We start from the raw sequence: 19,473 nt of genomic DNA, 5'->3' as shown, positions 1-19,473 counted from the left end.
GACGTGACTCTGGGCGATCAGCGGAGACGTGACGTGACTCTGGGCGATCAGCGGAGACGTGACGTGACTCTGGGCGATCAGCGGAGACGTGACGTGACTCTGGGCGATCAGCGGAGACGTGACGTGACTCTGGGCGATCAGCGGAGACGTGACGTGACTCTGGGCGATCAGCGGAGACGTGACGTGACTCTGGGCGATCAGCGGAGACGTGACGTGACTCTGGGCGATCAGCGGAGACGTGACGTGACTCTGGGCGATCAGCGGAGACGTGACGTGACTCTGGGCGATCAGCGGAGACGTGACGTGACTCTGGGCGATCAGCGGAGACGTGACGTGATGTTGTAGTGGCCGCCATTTTGTGAGTGCTCTCCTGAGCGGCAGCCAGTACGTGATTCTCCGTGGTGTCGGAATCCTCCGCGACACCCACAGTAAAACATGAACCACCAGTTAACAGGGCAAAGTCCAGAAGTTCAACGAATGATCCTCGGGGACCGTTGGTGATTAAATAGCCCTTCAGTGGTTCATTTAATCCATAACAAAAAAAGACAATGAGGGCACAGTCCGGCAGATAAGATAAGTTAGCTATATCCAAAAAGTTCTGAATATGATCCTCGAGGTTAGAGTTACCTTGGCGAAGACTGACAAGACACATTGCTGGGTCCATGCTGAAGCTGGTAATGCTCCTAGAAGCTGCTGGATCTTTGTGCGGCGAGGTCTTCTGTAACGAAGGCAGGACTCAGAGTAAGATCCAAATGCAGCTTTATTAAAAGGTGAGCGTGGTCGTACAGGCAGGGTCAATCAGGAGCAAACAGGAACAGCGAAGGACAGGCAGAGTCGTAGTCAGGAAGGAGGCAAAGATCAGGACAGGCAGATATCACTCACAGGACGGTATACAAAGCACAGGTCAGGACAGGCAGCAACGGGTCAATAACGGGTAACAGGCAGGGTCAATAACGGGTAACAGGCAGGAACAATAACAATAAACAGACAGGATATAAATGCTCAGAACTGTAACGGGAGTTAGCAAGACCTCGCGGTGAAGTGGTGTGTGTATGAGTCCTTTATAGTCCAGGTAATGTGTGGCAGCTGGGTGTGGTGATTAGTGTGGAGTGATTGTGAAGTGAGTGCAGGTGATAAGCAATGGAGGATCATGGGAAATGTAGTCCGGGATGTGACAGGAACAGATGTGATCGTGACAAAATCAAAGTATAATTTTGTTTTGTTTCTAACTACACATTAACTAGATTAAAAACATTATGTGCCAGACAAATTAAGCTTACCAGAGGCCCCCCAGATTTTCTCAAATATTTTGTTATATGTTTGTCTGGATTTCATTTCATTTGACAACCTCAGAAGAAGATCATTGCGGGATCCATTGGAGTCCAAACCACATTCTTTACATAACTTCCTAATGACCCCAACCTAACAATATATGTAGTCTTGTCAACAATGTAATATTAAAAACACAGAAGGTTTTTTACTAACAAACCCTTTTACTAACAAAACCTTTTGTTTGTATAGTTCTTCTCTGAGTCTGTCCTCTGTAACTGTAATTTCAGATAGAGACTTTGGAACTTGAATCTTTTCAAACTCTGTGTTTAGTACAGTGTTTGAATGCCATGTGTGCTTCCCCATACAAGGGGCCCAAAAATGGTTTTATGATTATTATCAATGTTGAAAACATTGTTACGTTTTCAGGATTTTTGATGAATAGAAAGCTCAAAGGAACGTTGTTTATTTGAAATAGAATCTTTTGTAAAATTATAAATGTTTTTAATGTCTCCAATTAAATGCATCCTGAAAAAAACAACAACAACTTATTAACCCCAAACTTTTGAACAGTATAGTGTGCAATGTTACAAAAGCTTTCTTTCTATTTTAGATATATGATGTTATTTTTAACTTTCTATTCATCAAAGTTTTCTGAAAGAAAAATTATACACAAATGTTCTCAACAGCGATAATAACATTAAATGTTTCTTGAGCATCAAATCAGCATATTCGAATGATTTCTGAAGGATCACGTGACACTGAAAACTGGAGTAATGATGCTGAAAATTCAGCTTTGATCACAGGAATAAATTACATTTTAAAATATATAGAAATAGAAAACAATTATTTTAAAATGTTTTTTTTCTTCGTATTTTTAATCAAATAAATGCAGCCCTGGTGAGCATAAGAGACTTCTTTTAAAAACATTAAAAAAATCTTACTGATCCCAAACTTTTGAATTACAGTGTATATGTGTGTTTTCATCCTTCTGGTATGCTATGTTGTTTCCTCAAGGTGCTTCATTGTGGACAAGGATATGTGTGAGATAATTGCCTTGCGAAAAGTCTTCCCAGAGTCAGATATCTTGCTGTGCTGGTATCATGTTATGCAAGTATGTATACAAATTTATATATTCTTTATATTTTAAAAATGTAAAAAAGTTATTTGATGTCTGTTTTCAGGCTACTGCCCGTTGGCTGGAAATAGGACACACATGGTCTGACTTTGGACAGTGCTATAACCATGCTGACTCCGATACAATCTTGTTGAAAGGTATCTTGTTGAAACAATCTTGTTAAAATTAAACTAATGCAACTTCATTATGAGTTAAAGGTGGCCAAGATCACAAGATTTTTTCACAAGATGTAATATAAGTCTAAGGTGTCTCCTGAATGTGTCTGTGAAGTTTCAGCTCAAAATACCCCATAGATTTTTTTTAATTATTTTTTTTTTAACTGCCTATTTTAGGGCTTCATTAACTACACACTGATTTTGGCAGCGCCGCCCCTTTAAATGGCGTGCTCCCTGCCACACGAGCTCTCGACTATATTAAAGTGCATTTACAAAGTTCACACAGCTAATATAACCCTCAAATGGATCTTTACAAGATGTTCGTCATGCATGCTGTATGCATGCTTCGAATTATGTGAGTAAAGTATTTATTTTGATGTTTACGTTTGATTCTGTGTGAGTTTGAGGCTATGCTCTGTGGCTAACGGCTAATTCTACACTGTTGGAGAGATTTATAAAGAATGAAGTTGTGTTTATGCATTATACAGACTGCACATGTTTAAAAATGAAAATAGCGACGGCTCTCTTGTCTCCGTGAATACAGTAAGAAACGATGGTAACTTTAACAACATTTAACAGTACATTAGCAACATGCTAATGAAACATTTAGAAAGACAATTTACAAATATCACTAAAAATATAATGCTATCATGGATCATGTCAGTTATTTTTGCTCCATCTGCCATTTTTCGCTGTTGTTCTTGCTGGCTTACCTTGTCTGTGCACAGATCCAGATGTTAATACTGCCTTTCCTTGTCTAATGCCTTGAACATGGGCTGGCATATATGCAAATATTGGGGTCATATCATACATATTAATGATCCCGACTGTTACGTAACAGTCGGTGTTATGTTGAGATCCACGTGTTTTCCGGAAGTCTTTTAAACAAATGAGATTTATATAAGAAGGAGGAAACAATGGGGTTTGAAACTCAATGTATGTCATTTCCATGTACTGAACTCTTGTTATTTAACTATGCCAATATAAATTAAATTTTTGATTCTAGGGCACCTTTAATGCAAATAATGTAATAGAATCACAAACATTTGGAATGTAGTTATATCAAAAATCAAACACAATCATATTAAAACATGTATTGTTTTTCTTTGCTTGTCTAATTAGATTTTTCCATTGCCTAAAATCAGTTTTTGGATGGCATTAGGAACTGTAGACTGGATGATCTTATCAGCATTCTCATCAAGAAGACAGATGGATACTTCCATGTCATTCATGATTTGCAGGCAGTTGGAAGAATAAAAAATGCCTCTTTGACGTAAGGGGAATTACTTAAGTCAGCCTCTAGATTGGGGGAAAAGGTTGGCAAGATAGCATTAATCTTATATCCCACGACACATTCCTGTATGAAGTTCCATCAGAACAAACCCCTGGTCTATCCTACAACGTTTGTCCACCTGAAACTTTTTGTAGCTGCCCAATAGGAATCAGAGGACATCACTGTAAATACCTTGTACTTACTGATTTGTTGAGTGAACATGATTCTCAGAAGTTTCCTGCTTTGAATTATCAAATAAATGCACGCTCTAGTGTAATTAAGCAAAAGAAGCTTTACTCCGTTCTGTGCTTTGACACAAAAGAGGTAGATGTAAAAAAGTTTATGTAATGAGAGGATTTACCACACTTCTGCAACAACATTTCAGTGTACCTGTTGTACATTCTCTTACAATGAGAAATGTGCTTGCCTTCTGCTAGCATGTGAATTATTTGATGTGATATTAACAAGAGATGTACCAACTTTGTGGCAAGACGACAATGTCAATGCACCAATTTTCGCCCCCTTTTGATGTGTTCCACTTCTTCGTTTCAAGGGAAGCACACAATCATGAGTCTCCAGTGGTTTCTGAAAATCATTAATAGACAATATAAGCAAGTTAAGTTTTGATAATTGCATATGTGCCATACATAGTGCTACTATTTTAAGGGGCACTGTTGCGATATTCGGCATCTGTCTTGTTTTGTGTGTGGAGTTGGTTTTTCCCTTTAAATGTCTATGCAGGGATTGGTTGCTGTGGACAGATCACCATTGGCTGGGCTTGCGGCTGCTCCGTTTAAAAGGGCGGCGCTCTGGGAAGATGGCGAGCTCATTCTGGCGTTGGCCCGCTGGTGTGAGGAGCTCCGGATTCCTTCTCCCATCTGCAGATCGCGAACCACAGTTCCTGTTTTGTTTAAAGTGCTTCAATTATGTTTTTGTTTATGCTTTAGGATCGTAGGGGTGTCCTGCCATTTATTTTGACTTTCTTTGCGATTTGTTTATGTTAGGGAGTTAGGGAAGTTGACTGTATTTTTGTTTCTTTTGTTAGGGTAATTATTTATTTTATTTTTAAGCTGTTATGTTTATTGTTTTGGCCTTGGGGCACCCTGAAGCCATGGCTCCTTTTATTTGATTTTTTTGTGTTCCACTTTAATAAATTTTGTGTGAATCTTAGTTTGTTGTCTGTGGTGATCTGTCGGCTGGAGTCGATTTCCCTGATAACCAACGAACTCACGCCAGCCCCTTCTTTTAATAGAACGGGACGTAACAAATGGGGGCTCGTCCGCTCCTAAGGAATTGGGACGCGTTCGATGGTAATATGTTCGTCGTATGGTATGTATAATTTTTTTCTTTTTTTTTTCTTCGTTTTGCTGGTGTTTGCGTTTGATTGGCAGTTTTTTCTTGGGTATCGGGGAAAAGAATATAGAATAATGGAATTTAGTATTGAGGCGTTTCGACAAAAGCCTTCGCATGAAGCATTAGAATTATGTCGTAAGGAGGATTTGTATTTGATTGCTGATTATTATGAAATTTCTGTAGTAAAATCAGCTCATAAGAAAGAAGTGCGGGACGTAATACAAGCTGCATTGATTCGACAGGGTGTGTTAGCAGCAGTTCAAAACGTTGAAAGTGGGGAGACAGGGGAAAGTGCAAGTGATGAAGAGCAGGTTCCGAGCAGTGATCCGGTGCTTCGTTCTTTGAGTGGGGTAGGTACGGAGGATTTGAAACTAGCTATCCAATTTAAACAACTCGATTTGGAAATTAAACGTCAAGAACACACTACCCAACTTTTACACTTTAGACAATGTGAATTGGAGTCACATGCTGGTCACCGATTGCCCGGTGAGTCTAAAGCAGAAACTATACCTGCTATTGGTCGAACCAGTCAGAGCTTGCAACATGTTTCTGATTCATCGTTGCCTATGCCTTCTGTAACCTCTCCGGATTTTGATATTAGTAGACAGATCAACCTCGTCCCACTGTTTCGGGAGGCCGAGGTTGACTCATATTTTGGAGCGTTTGAACGAATTGCTGCTGCGTTGAGTTGGCCGAAGGAAGTTTGGCCTCTTTTGTTGCAATGTCGCTTAACTGGAAAAGCCCAGGAAGTTTGTTCCGCTTTGTCCCTTACTGATAGTCTTGATTATGAAAAAGTGAAGGCCGCTGTGTTAAGAGCCTATGAGCTTGTCCCCGAGGCTTATCGCCAAAGGTTCCGTTTGCATGTGAAAAATGCCAATCAAACGTTCATTGAATATGCGCGTGAGAAAAGCGTGCTCTTTGATAAGTGGTGTCAGGCCAGCAAAACGACGAATTTTGAGCAGCTTCGTGAACTTGTTTTGATTGAAGAGTTTAAGAATTCGTTACCGGATAAAATTGTAGTGTATTTGAATGAGCAAAAAGTTTTGACTCTTGCTGAGGTTGCTGTGTGTGCTGATGAATTTGTATTAACGCACAAAAATGTGTTCGTGGCACCTACTCGCCGAGAGTCATCAAACTTTGTGAGTTCTGAGAGAACTTTAAAATCACCTAAACTCTTGAAATCTTCAGTGCAATCTGATGTTCGTGAGTGTTTTTATTGTCACAAAGCTGGCCATTTGATTGCGGCGTGTCCCGTTTTGAAAAAGAAAAATAAAGCTAAACCAAAAGGAGTTGGCTTTGTACGAACTGTTACCAAATATCCGAAGCCAGAAATTGATGCAGTTTTTGAACCTTTCATTCGGCAGGGAATGATTTCTTTAACTGATTTGGAAAATGATCGAGCGCTTGTTACCATGTTGCGTGACACTGGTACTGCGCAGTCATTTATTTTAGGAAGTGCGTTGCCATTCTCTGAGAAAACGTATTGTGGTTTTGATGTGCTAGTCCAAGGAATTGAAATGGGAGTAGAAAAGGTTCCTTTGCATAAAATATATATTCGATCTGAGTCGGTAACCAGTTTCGTAAAAGTGGCCGTTCGTTCACAATTACCTATAAATGGAGTAACTCTGATTATTGGAAATGACCTGGCAGGTGGGAAAGTTTTCCCTCTTCCTGAAGTTATCGAAAATCCACTTTACGAAGCTTCCGCTGCGTGTAAGGAAGAAGCAAATTTGTCTGTGTTTCCCGCTTGTGTCATTACTCGAGCACAATCTCAAAAATTACCGGCCGTGATTGATCTTTCTGATAATTTTCTCGTTAATAAGAGCGTGACTGAATCGGGTACGTTACAGTCAGATGTGTCCGCCAAGAAGCACCAACCTGAGATGCCCTACGCTGCTGTCCGCTAGCAGTGGTGCTGAAGTTGATTGCGCTGATATGTTACTATCTGTAGATCGTACGTTATTGGTAGCTGAGCAAAGGCAAGACCAGTTGCTTGAATTCTGTCGAGAGTTAGCTGTAAATAAAAAAGAAATTATGAGCAAGCCAATTGGTTATTTCTTTGAGGAGGGAGTGTTAATGCGGAAATGGACACCTTCAGTGTCGGATAATTCAGGTTGGGACACATTGTACCAGGTTGTTGTTCCTACTTGCTTTCGAGAACAAGTGTTAAGCGTGGCGCATGATAATGTGGCTGGCCATTTAGGTGTGGCTAAAACTCTTTTTCGTGTTCTGCGTCATTTCTTTTGGCCTAAGATTAAATCGGATGTTACAAAATACTGCAGATCATGCCATGTTTGCCAAATGGTTGGGAAACCCAACCAGGTTATTTCTCCAGCACCTCTCAAGCCGATTCCTGCTATCGGAGAACCGTTTGAGCGCATCATATTAGATTGTGTGGGGCCCCTACCGAAAACAAAAGCAGGGCATACTTATCTGCTTACGCTTATGTGCGCAGCAACTCGTTACCCCGAAGCAATTCCACTTCGTTCGTTGAGAGCTAAAGCAATTGTGAAAGCCCTAACTGTGTTTTTCTCTACTTTTGGACTTCCAAGGGTCGTTCAGACAGATCAGGGAACGAATTTTATGTCCCGGTTGTTCAATCAAGTCCTGTCCCAGTTGCATGTTAAACATGTCGTTTCCAGTGCCTATCACCCTGAATCTCAGGGAGCACTGGAACGATTCCATCAAACATTGAAGACTATGTTACGAACTTACTGTGTTGATTCAGAAAAAGAGTGGGACGAAGGATTACCGTTGCTGTTGTTCGCTGTGCGTGAAAGTGTTCAGGATTCTCTGGGATTTAGCCCCGCGGAGTTAGTTTTTGGGCATGTGGTGCGCAGTCCACTTAAGCTGCTAAAAGAGAATTGGTTGTCTGAAGAAAAGCCCACTTGTAATCTTTTAGATTATGTTAGCTCATTTAGAGAACGCTTACATAAAGCTCGAGATCTTGCTCAGTCCGCTTTATTAAACGCTCAGGTGAAGATGAAGGAGCGTTTTGATAAAAATGCAATTGCACATTCTTTTGTGAAGGGAGACAGAGTTTTAGTTTTACTACCACTCTCTGGCTCTGCTCTGCAAGCAAAATTTTCTGGACCCTATGTGGTGGAGCGAAAGCTCAGCGATACTGACTATATTATCTGTACTCATGATCGACAAAGAAAGACCCGTGTGTGCCATGTCAATATGTTGAAGCGTTATGTTGCTCAGGGTGAACAAGTGGAGTTAAAGAGCTCTACTGTTCCAGTTGCTTCTCTTTCGGTGGTACCACCTTCCTGTGGGAAGGAAGATTGTTTAAACCTACGGAGTATGCCAGTATCTGGTGTCAGACTGAATAATTCTGAAATTTTGTCAGATCTTAATTCTCATTTGTCTCATTTAATTGAGAATCAGCGAGCTGACATTGGGAATTTGATTCAGTCTTTTCTTGGACTGTTTTCGGATGTGCCTACCCGGACAAACGTCATTCAACATGATATAGAGGTGAACAACCATCCACCTATTAAGCAACATGCGTATCGTGTTAATCCAGCTAAACGAAAAATCATAGATTCTGAAGTGAAGTATCTAGTGGATAATGGTTTGGCTGTTCCGAGCTCAAGCGCTTGGAGCTCGCCCTGTTTACTTGTTCCGAAGCCGGATGGTACCCATCGATTCTGTACGGATTAGCGTAAGGTAAACGCAATCACAAAGCCTGATTCATTTCCTTTACCGTTAATGGAGGATTGTGTGGATAATGTGGGGTCGGCTCAGTTCGTTACAAAACTCGATCTTTTAAAGGGATATTGGCAAGTCCCCTTAACTGAACGTGCAGCCGAAATTTCTGCTTTTGTCACCCCAGACAATTTTCTGAATTATACTGTGATGGCTTTCCGGCTTCGGAACGCACCAGCAACGTTCCAGCATTTAATGAACACCATACTGGCTGATGTTAAGAACTGTAAAGCCTACTTGGATGACATCGTGGTGTATTCGTCTAGCTGGGAGGAACATATAGACACTCTAACCACTGTTTTTACGCGTTTGCTTAATGCTTCCCTCACGTTGAACTTGGCTAAGTGTGAATTTGCCAAGGCAACTGTCATGTATTTGGGAAAGCGAGTTGGACAAGGACAAGTGCGTCCTGTCGCCCAGAAAGTACAAGCCATTGTTGATTTTCCTGTACCTCAAACCAAGCGTGATCTTCGCCGGTTTTTAGGAATGGCAGGCTATTATAGAGCCTTATGCCGAAATTTTTCTGATGTGGCTCTGCCATTAACTAATCTTCTCCGTGCCTCGCAAAAATTCCTATCGACTGATGACTGTCAACACGCATTTGAAGCCGTGAAAAGTTTATGTAGTACTCCAGTGTTATCTGCACCGGATTATTCACGTGCGTTTAAACTTGACATTAATGCTAGTGCTACTGGAGCCGGAGCAGTTCTTTTGCAAGATGACATTTACGGAGTTGAGCATCCCGTAGCGTACTTCTCAAAAAAGTTTTTGAAACATCAGTTACACTATAGTGTTATCGAAAAAGAAGCTCTTGCTTTATTATTGGCGTTACAACATTTTGAAGAAACAGTTCCTGTTTTGTTTAAAGTGCTTCAATTATGTTTTTGTTTATGCTTTAGGAGCGTAGGGGTGTCCTGCCATTTATTTTGACTTTCTTTGCGATTTGTTTATGTTAGGGAGTTAGGGAAGTTGACTGTATTTTTGTTTATTTTGTTAGGGTAATTATTTATTTTATTTTTAAGCTGTTATGTTTATTGTTTTGGCCTTGGGGCACCCTGAAGCCATGGCTCCTTTTATTTGATTCTTTTGTGTTCCACTTTAATAAATTTTGTGTGGATCTTAGTTTGTTGTCTGTGGTGATCTGTCGGCTGGAGTCGGTTTCCCTGATAACCAACGACTCACGCCAGCCCCTTCTTTTAATAGAACGGGACGTAACAGGCACAATCACTTCCTTTATTATAAACATTTATATGGACATGTAATATGTAATATGAAAAGTACATTCAACTGGTTATTGCATAATAAACCCCAATAGGTGTTGTTACTAAGAATCAACATGTGGCGGGGCGGTGTAATTCTGAGACACAAGCCCAAGGTTTTGTTCACTAATAATGAAGTCCGACTACGCCACCCTAAGGATTAACCCCAGGGAAAATACTCAAACCACCCAAATTGGGGAATATAGCACACAGGTTCGGTTCCCTCAAAATGAGGCCAGAGACATGAGTATAAAAAAATACAAAAATGTTTATTAATACAAAAGTTAATTAAAATACAAAACAATGAATCACAGAAAAATACACGAAACCCCACTTCAAACACAAGAACACAAATTACAAAAAGAAAAAGATATCAAACAAAACCAACTTGAGGTAGTATGTATTTGTGTATGTATATGTAAAACAAAGACGGAGTAATACCAGCAGGGGCTGAGGTTCCCAACGGCTGGGATCAATGTAGAGTTTGGTTTCACAAGAGCACACTTCCACGCGCACACACACCCGTGCACTCTAATCACACTATCAAACACTCAAGGTGTACACCGCACACGATGAAGGAGAACCACCACCACAAGGAGGAAGATCAAACCACCCGTGGGACCCCAGCTCCTGCAATAAATCAGAAAGAAAATAAATAACTATAAAAACAAACTGGGCAGAAATGGCAATATAATCATCAATGCAGCAACTCCTCACATAAGTGGTATCAACAAACAGAAGTGAGGAGAAGCAACAATGTAACCAGAAAATCAGATAGTTAATCACCTGAAATTGTTACAAACACCAACTTCTATACAGTAGATCACCACACGATTTGAATTGCATTCATAGATTAAACATGCACATATCGACAGATTGTAGTTTCACAAAAAAAAAAGAAAAATCAAAGCAATACCATCAAACAAATGTCCACAAACTTAAAGAAAAAGAAAAAGGTTAACTGATTTAACCATGATAACTAATAATAAAATAAACCAAAACGTGAAGCAGGGCACTAGAAAGGCACGTAACAGAATCAAACCAGCAGTCCCCTTTAATAAACTTTGATGACTTCGTCGGCGCGGCTGTATGGACCGCCGCTCTGTTAACAGCGCGAAGACAGCAGCAAGTGCTCACGGCAGCAAACAATCACGGCATAAACGATCACGGCAGCAAACAATCACAACATAGAACGAGAGGGAGAATCCTACATCGAACAAAAGGAGATGTTAAAAAGAGTAATATTATGCTCACCCAGATATAAATTGCCTTAAAAATACTTACCATCAGGATATCACGCCGAATAAAATGCTTCATAGGCATGGGCTTGCCACCGTCATACCCACCGCTAACACCATGGGGTACAGGAAGTCATGTATACTAAATTACACCAAAAAAAATGTTAAATATACTATACTCACTTTATACTAACCACGCAACGAGCTATTAACATTGCATACCTGAGAGGCAAACAGTCATCAAAACCCACTAAGCAGCACAAAAAGGGCAGCAGCACCAGAATATAGAAACTGCACTCTAATTAAATAAACAGTTTTCAGATTATGCACGCCAACAATGTCTAAGTCACCATATTAAAACACAGCACACTTACCCACAGCCACCGTCAACACAGCCAAAACAAGAGAGGAAAACGGACGTGACGCATCCCAGGTAACAGCCAATCGGCCTTTAAATAGGAGGTACTATTCACTGATAGGCAAACACTGCTGTCAATCACCTAATCCTGTTACATTCCATCCCCAGTTTCTGCAACGTCGTCCCGACGGTGAATCAAACAAAATCCCACCTAGGAACTCAGTTCCAAGGCCGGAACAGGGTACCAGCTGTACTACTCACTATACTGGCCACTGAACCTGCCCCCACTGTTCGAGGGAGGTGGTGCAAATTAGAGTGCTGACCTGCCGTCCTCCTCCCAGTCCTTCTTACCGTAACCTCACCTACCTCTAATGAGTTGGAAGGCAATACAACTGGCTGTGAGCCCACCTCAACCTCTGTTACCCTAGGGGTTTCCACAGCTTGCCGGACACCAGAGGTCTGAGGAAGAGAAGGACCAATGTCCTGTAGCCTCGTCCTACCTCCAAGTTGTGGTGTCTCTGGCACTAAGACAAACAAATCCTCCTCATCATCATACCCCTCTTCCGGAGGCTGCAAAGACTCAGCCACCGGACTATCAGGCAACCCAGTAGGCAGATCCTGACAGATCTGGGCCTTCAGCAAGGACCGGTGCACATGCTTTACTTTTCCCAAATCCATGGTAGGAGCAATGGTATATACTGCCCCACCTTCCTTGGGTGCTCTCATGATCTGGTACACCACTGAACTCCACAGGTCTTGGATTTTACATCTACCCCTCACACTATGATCACGGAGGTATACCAATTGACCCTCCTTCAGTGGTGCTCCCCTTACCTGCTGGTCATGCCGAGCCTTTCGCCGATCGGCTGCAGCACCCAAACGTTCACGAGCACTCTCAAACGCAACTTGCAACCGATCCTGCTGCTCCAGAATCCACCTATTAACGCTGCCGGCCAACGGCTCTTGGACTCTGCCCAGCAAGAAGTCAACCGGAAGTCTGGGTTCCTGCCCGAACATTAAAAAATACGGGGATTCCCCCGTTGTCTGATGGGGAGTGGTGTTATATGCAAAGAGTACTTGTGGGAGGCAAAGTGGCCAATCACCCTTTTTGGAAAGCGGCAAAGTGCGCAACAGATCATGCAACGTTCTATTGAAACGTTCGCACTGACCGTTTCCGGCCGGGTGATATGGGGTCGTACGTGACTTCTCGACTCCATACAAACTGCAAAGCTGTTGAAGTAGGACGGATTCAAAATTCCGACCTTGGTCGGAGTGAATACGACCCGGCACACCGAATTTACAAAACCACTCTACCACAAGAACCTGAGCTACAGTCTCTGCCCGTTGGTCTCTAGTGGGTACTGCCAAGGTGTATTTTGTAAAAACATCGGTCATAACTAACACGTTTTCAAGGCCAGACCTTGAGGGCTCTAACACTGTGAAATCCAAGGCCAAAATTTCATTTGGCCGAGCAGCCAACAAATGTCCCATGAAACTACCAGGTGCAGAGGGGACGCCTTTGGCACACTGGCACCGCTCACACTCCTGGCACCAGCGGGTAATGTCTGCAGACATGCCAGGCCAATAGCACCGCTGCCGCACTAGCTGAAATGTGCGTTCTACCCCCTGATGCCCATGCTGTTGGTGAAGCTGGATCAAGACATCCTGTTTCATGGCTGCAGGCAATAATACCTGGAAGATTTCCTCTCCACCATCTGAGCGCAATACACGCCGATAGAGCACTCCATCAGTCTCCACTAGGCGGTCCCATTGACGGAGCAGAATAACTGCCAATCTGGAGAGTTTCTTACGCTCTTCAGGAGTTGGGGGCAACTTGCGCCTCCAAAAAACCAACAACTCACCTATGACTGAGTCTGCTACCTGCTGAGCACTCATGTCACTAATTGAAGTACAAGGAAATGAGGTAACCTGATTGACCGAGGTCACCAATCCACCTTGGGCAGCTTGCTGCAATGCCACTGGAACAGCCACAGCAGGACAAAACTCATGTACCACCCCTGTACCTGAAAAGTTTTGACGCGACAAGGCATCCGCATTGCGGTTGCTTCTCCCTGACCTATATTTGATCTCAAAATCAAATGATGCCAATTGGGAAGCCCAACGCTGCTCCATGGCACCCAACTTTGCAGAAGTCAGGTAGCTGAGGGGGTTGTTGTCAGTAAAAACCACACATTTATGGCCCAGCAAGTATTCCCTAAATTTTTCAGTCATGGCCCACTTGAGCGCCAAAAACTCCAGTTTCATTGAACTGTAATTGGATGTATTGCGCTCAGTGGGCCTAAGACTGCGGCTACCATAAGCTATAGGGCGTACTTTACCTTGTTGCTCCTGTGAGAGGACTGCCCCTAGTCCTCCATGACTGGCATCTACCTCTAAAATAAAAGGTAGCGAAAAGTCAGCATAAGCAAGCACTGGAGCTGTGGTTAACTTACCTTTCAACCCCTCAAAGCTACACTGACATTCCGCTGACCAGGCTTCAGCAAACTCCTGAACACCCTGCTTCGGCCGCTTGGGATTTGCTAGCTGAGCCACCAACCTATGAAGAGGGGCAGCCAACTTGGCAAACCCCTCCACAAACCGTCGGTAGTAGCTAGCAAATCCCAAAAATGAGCGCAACTCCGCAACACTGGTGGGACAACGCCATTGTGCAACCGCCTCCACCTTCCCTGGATCAGTGGAAACTCCATCTGAAGAGATGACATGCCCCAAATAATGCACTTCCCTTTTGAAAAAAGCACACTTCGATAATTTGGCCTTCAACCCTTCACTTTGCAAGCGGCTCAGGACTACCTCCATCCGGGCAAGATGTTGATCTACCGAGGAGGAAAAGACAACAATATCATCAAGATAAAGGAGGAGGGACTGGCACTGCTGATCCCCAAACAACCGTTCCATCAATCGTTGGAAGGTGCTTGGGGCATTGCACAGCCCAAAGGGCATCCTATTCCACTCAAAGAGGCCAAACGGGGTGCAAAAAGCAGTTTTAGATTTGTCCCCCTCAGCTACAGGTACCTGATTGTACCCGCTGGCCAGGTCCATGGTAGAAAACCAACGGGCCCCAGCCAGCGAGTCCAGAGTCTCCTCTATACGTGGTAGAGGGAACGCATCCTTCCTAGTCTTTGAATTTAAGCGACGGTAGTCCACGCACATGCGCAGACTACCGTCCTTCTTTGACCAGAACAATGGGCGACGCATAGGGACTGCAGCTCTCTCTAATTACCTGAGTTTCCAACAATTGATTGATATGTGCCTTGACCACCTCATACTCGGATGGAGGAATACGCCTGAACCGCTGCCTAACAGGGATGTCATCCAACAAGGGGATCTCATGGGATATCAAATTTGTGCATCCCAAATCCCCATCGTTTGCAGAGAACACAGGCACATACTTCTCCAGTAGTGCCCTGACCTTACCCTGTTCTTCTTCTGACAACACAGATAAGTCTAACATGGCTATCTGTTCTTGCACAGTAGGGGAAACCTGCACAAACTGTGTACTCACCTTAGCTGTAACGGTCTTAACTTCTGCGACCTCCGGGGGCAAACTAATCACATCAACCTTATTCACAGTGCCAATAACAGTGCTAGCGTACAATACCACATCTACAGTACCCACATTAACTACTGGCACATAAACTGTACCACCGTCCACCCTTAAGAGAGCAGGAGAGGCTAGCAAACCTGCCGGTAGACCAGAAACTGGTGGCTCAAACAGTACTGTACCACTCGAATATTGCACTGAACAGGTTGCAGCAACCAATTTCATGGTGCCACCCAAGATGCGCCACGCCCGACGTCCCCGCACTCTAACTCGCCCTCCGCCATCTGAAACTGGCTGAACGTCAACCTGGTGGCAATGCTGTAAGGCCTGAAAAACAAAATTAGGGGCCTGTGATACCACTGGTAAGTCAAAGAGAGCTGTGCCATGCTGGCCAAAGAGCTCCCGGTAGCAGCGGCTCAGGATGTTCATACCTAACACCCCAGGAACTTCTGCACACACACCACCGGGAGGATCTCTGACCACCAGTATGCCGCAGCCTGAAATTACTCGCCCACAGAGTTCCACATCTAATTCCAAATAACCAACATAAGGAATTGAAAGACCGTTTGCAGCTCGAAGTTGTAACCAATGACACGATCTAAGCTGTTCCTGACCCCACGACCCAAAATTTGTCACAAACCAACTCTCAGTAATGGTGGACACCATAGAACCAGTGTCCACCAGGCAAGGTATCTGAGCCCCACCCATAGATACAATAAGCTGTGGACAAGTAGACATAAGGCGTGACATAAAATCAAAATCAGTTACAGTTTTAGAGCCTATCCTTTTCCCAACCAAATTGTGGCCCTGCAACTCGGTGGGAACTAGTTTTCCGACGGCTGCGCGGATGACTGTCCACCCTTCATTACGGCAGAATTCACACGGGCTGATGGTGAAGCAGATCTCCGCTCCCCATCGCAATCTCTGGCAAAATGGCCAGGTTGCTGACACCTTCTGCAAATTAAGTTAGCCTTAAATGGTCGTGAACGTGACTGAGAATTTTGAAGCTGAGCCATACTTTGGGTTAACTGATTTAATTGTTGTTGCTGCTTTCTGAGCATGTCCCGTAGTTCACTCATTTCTGACGTTACTGAACCACTACTACTATTAACATGCTGATGTCCCTGTACCCCATATTGGATGCCATAAGCGGATGGAACAGACTGGCTCCGACCACGTACCCCCCAGGCATACCCTCTCTTTCCCAACGAAGAGCTTCGCTGCGAATGTCAAACAATGTAGCAGTAGGTTGACGACGCACAAATTGCTTAAGTTCACGCCGAAGAGCACAATCGTTAACATACTCAACAAACTGATCTCTTAATAACACTTCGGCGTTAGGCATGCCGTGAGGTGACTGACTTTTAACCTTTTCCAGGAGACTCATCAGGGCCAGGGAGAACTCCACCAGCGTCTCCCCATCCTGTTGTCTTCTGGAAAAGAACGACTCCTGAAGTGCTACATAAGACTTTGTACAACCGTACAATTCACGCAATACCTGAATAATTTGATCTGGATCCTCCCTCTCGTTCCTCGATCGATAACGAATTTCTTCCCTCGCCTCTCCTTCCAGATGATCAAACAAGAAAAATGCCTGATCAGCTGTAGACAGATGGCGAAGCCGCATACAGGCCTGAGCCTCCTCCACCCACTCATTGATGCCAATGCCCGACCGACCGCTAAACTTTGGGCACTTGCGATCCCGAGGAATGAAAACAAACCGCTCCGCTGTCGATGCACCAGCACCAATAAGTGGGGGATTTTCAGCCACAGGAATAGCAACATTAGATGGACCTGGCTGCGCAACAGACACTGGCTCTTGCCGCAGCCTTTCATTATCAGCTTTCAGTTGAGCTACCAAATCTCTTAACTCACGCAATTCGTCCTCCATATCTGCAACTGCACACGCAAAGAGGGACTGCTGTTGTCTGGTTCCTACCAGAAGAGAGAGAGAGAGAGAGAGAGAGAAAAAAAAAAAAGCAAATATACAAACAAAACCCACGTCTCTGGACTACACAAGAGGGGATCCTGCCGACTACGCCAGAATGTGGCGGGGCGGTGTAATTCTGAGACACAAGCCCAAGGTTTTGTTCACTAATAATGAAGTCCGACTACGCCACCCTAAGGATTAACCCCAGGGAAAATACTCAAACCACCCAAATTGGGGAATATAGCACACAGGTTCGGTTCCCTCAAAATGAGGCCAGAGACATGAGTATAAAAAAATACAAAAATGTTTATTAATACAAAAGTTAATTAAAATACAAAACAATGAATCACAGAAAAATACACGAAACCCCACTTCAAACACAAGAACACAAATTACAAAAAGAAAAAGATATCAAACAAAACCAACTTGAGGTAGTATGTATTTGTGTATGTATATGTAAAACAAAGACGGAGTAATACCAGCAGGGGCTGAGGTTCCCAACGGCTGGGATCAATGTAGAGTTTGGTTTCACAAGAGCACACTTCCACGCGCACACACACCCGTGCACTCTAATCACACTATCAAACACTCAAGGTGTACACCGCACACGATGAAGGAGAACCACCACCACAAGGAGGAAGATCAAACCACCCGTGGGACCCCAGCTCCTGCAATAAATCAGAAAGAAAATAAATAACTATAAAAACAAACTGGGCAGAAATGGCAATATAATCATCAATGCAGCAACTCCTCACATAAGTGGTATCAACAAACAGAAGTGAGGAGAAGCAACAATGTAACCAGAAAATCAGATAGTTAATCACCTGAAATTGTTACAAACACCAACTTCTATACAGTAGATCACCACACGATTTGAATTGCATTCATAGATTAAACATGCACATATCGACAGATTGTAGTTTCACAAAAAAAAAGAAAAATCAAAGCAATACCATCAAACAAATGTCCACAAACTTAAAGAAAAAGAAAAAGGTTAACTGATTTAACCATGATAACTAATAATAAAATAAACCAAAACGTGAAGCAGGGCACTAGAAAGGCACGTAACAGAATCAAACCAGCAGTCCCCTTTAATAAACTTTGATGACTTCGTCGGCGCGGCTGTATGGACCGCCGCTCTGTTAACAGCGCGAAGACAGCAGCAAGTGCTCACGGCAGCAAACAATCACGGCATAAACGATCACGGCAGCAAACAATCACAACATAGAACGAGAGGGAGAATCCTACATCGAACAAAAGGAGATGTTAAAAAGAGTAATATTATGCTCACCCAGATATAAATTGCCTTAAAAATACTTACCATCAGGATATCACGCCGAATAAAATGCTTCATAGGCATGGGCTTGCCACCGTCATACCCACCGCTAACACCATGGGGTACAGGAAGTCATGTATACTAAATTACACCAAAAAAAATGTTAAATATACTATACTCACTTTATACTAACCACGCAACGAGCTATTAACATTGCATACCTGAGAGGCAAACAGTCATCAAAACCCACTAAGCAGCACAAAAAGGGCAGCAGCACCAGAATATAGAAACTGCACTCTAATTAAATAAACAGTTTTCAGATTATGCACGCCAACAATGTCTAAGTCACCATATTAAAACACAGCACACTTACCCACAGCCACCGTCAACACAGCCAAAACAAGAGAGGAAAACGGACGTGACGCATCCCAGGTAACAGCCAATCGGCCTTTAAATAGGAGGTACTATTCACTGATAGGCAAACACTGCTGTCAATCACCTAATCCTGTTACAAACAGACTGCAAGAAGGTGTGCCTGACCAGTCATATTTGAGCTAATAAGGCAAGGCAATTTTATTTGTATAGCACACGTTGCATGTTGCACGTTACACGTTGCACGTTACACAATGGTAATTCAAAGTGCTTAACATAAAAAAAGAATAATAAAAATAGAACATAAGGAATAGAAGTAATAGTAAAAACAGAGAATTTTGCTATCTGGATGGAAGAGCTAGGAAGTCTCAGGGAGTTTGTTGTTGTTGTCTATCAGAGTGCATCTAAATGGATCTATCCATCAGAGCGGATCAGAATGGATCGTCCTCACAAGACAGGACTACTACGTGTTAAGGCACTTCTAACTGATAAACACAGTTTCAATCTCCCCTTTTGCCAAGACACCTCAAACTGCACCACACAGCCCTAATCCCCCTTCCGGAGATATCTTATAAACAT

General features: G+C 43.2%; 1 long non-coding RNA gene across 2 annotated transcripts; it reads right to left on the bottom strand.

The window, feature by feature from the left end:
* Positions 1-10,274: 10,274 nt before the first annotated feature.
* LOC137004965 (uncharacterized) lies at positions 10,275-19,026 on the bottom strand. Of its 2 annotated transcripts, none has more exons than XR_010892195.1 (3): positions 17,726-19,026; positions 16,815-17,251; positions 10,275-10,788 (listed from the first exon to the last, which is right to left on the bottom strand). It is a non-coding gene; the product is annotated as an uncharacterized lncRNA (long non-coding RNA). The 2 variants fall into 2 exon arrangements; XR_010892194.1 differs by having other exon boundaries at positions 17,192-17,251.
* Positions 19,027-19,473: the final 447 nt, after the last annotated feature.

Source organism: Chanodichthys erythropterus, chromosome 17 (assembly GCF_024489055.1).
Source record: "Chanodichthys erythropterus isolate Z2021 chromosome 17, ASM2448905v1, whole genome shotgun sequence".
In the NCBI taxonomy this organism is placed as follows: domain Eukaryota; kingdom Metazoa; phylum Chordata; class Actinopteri; order Cypriniformes; family Xenocyprididae; genus Chanodichthys; species Chanodichthys erythropterus.
Note: the sequence above shows the minus strand (reverse complement) of the source record. Positions and strands in the feature narration are given on the sequence as shown.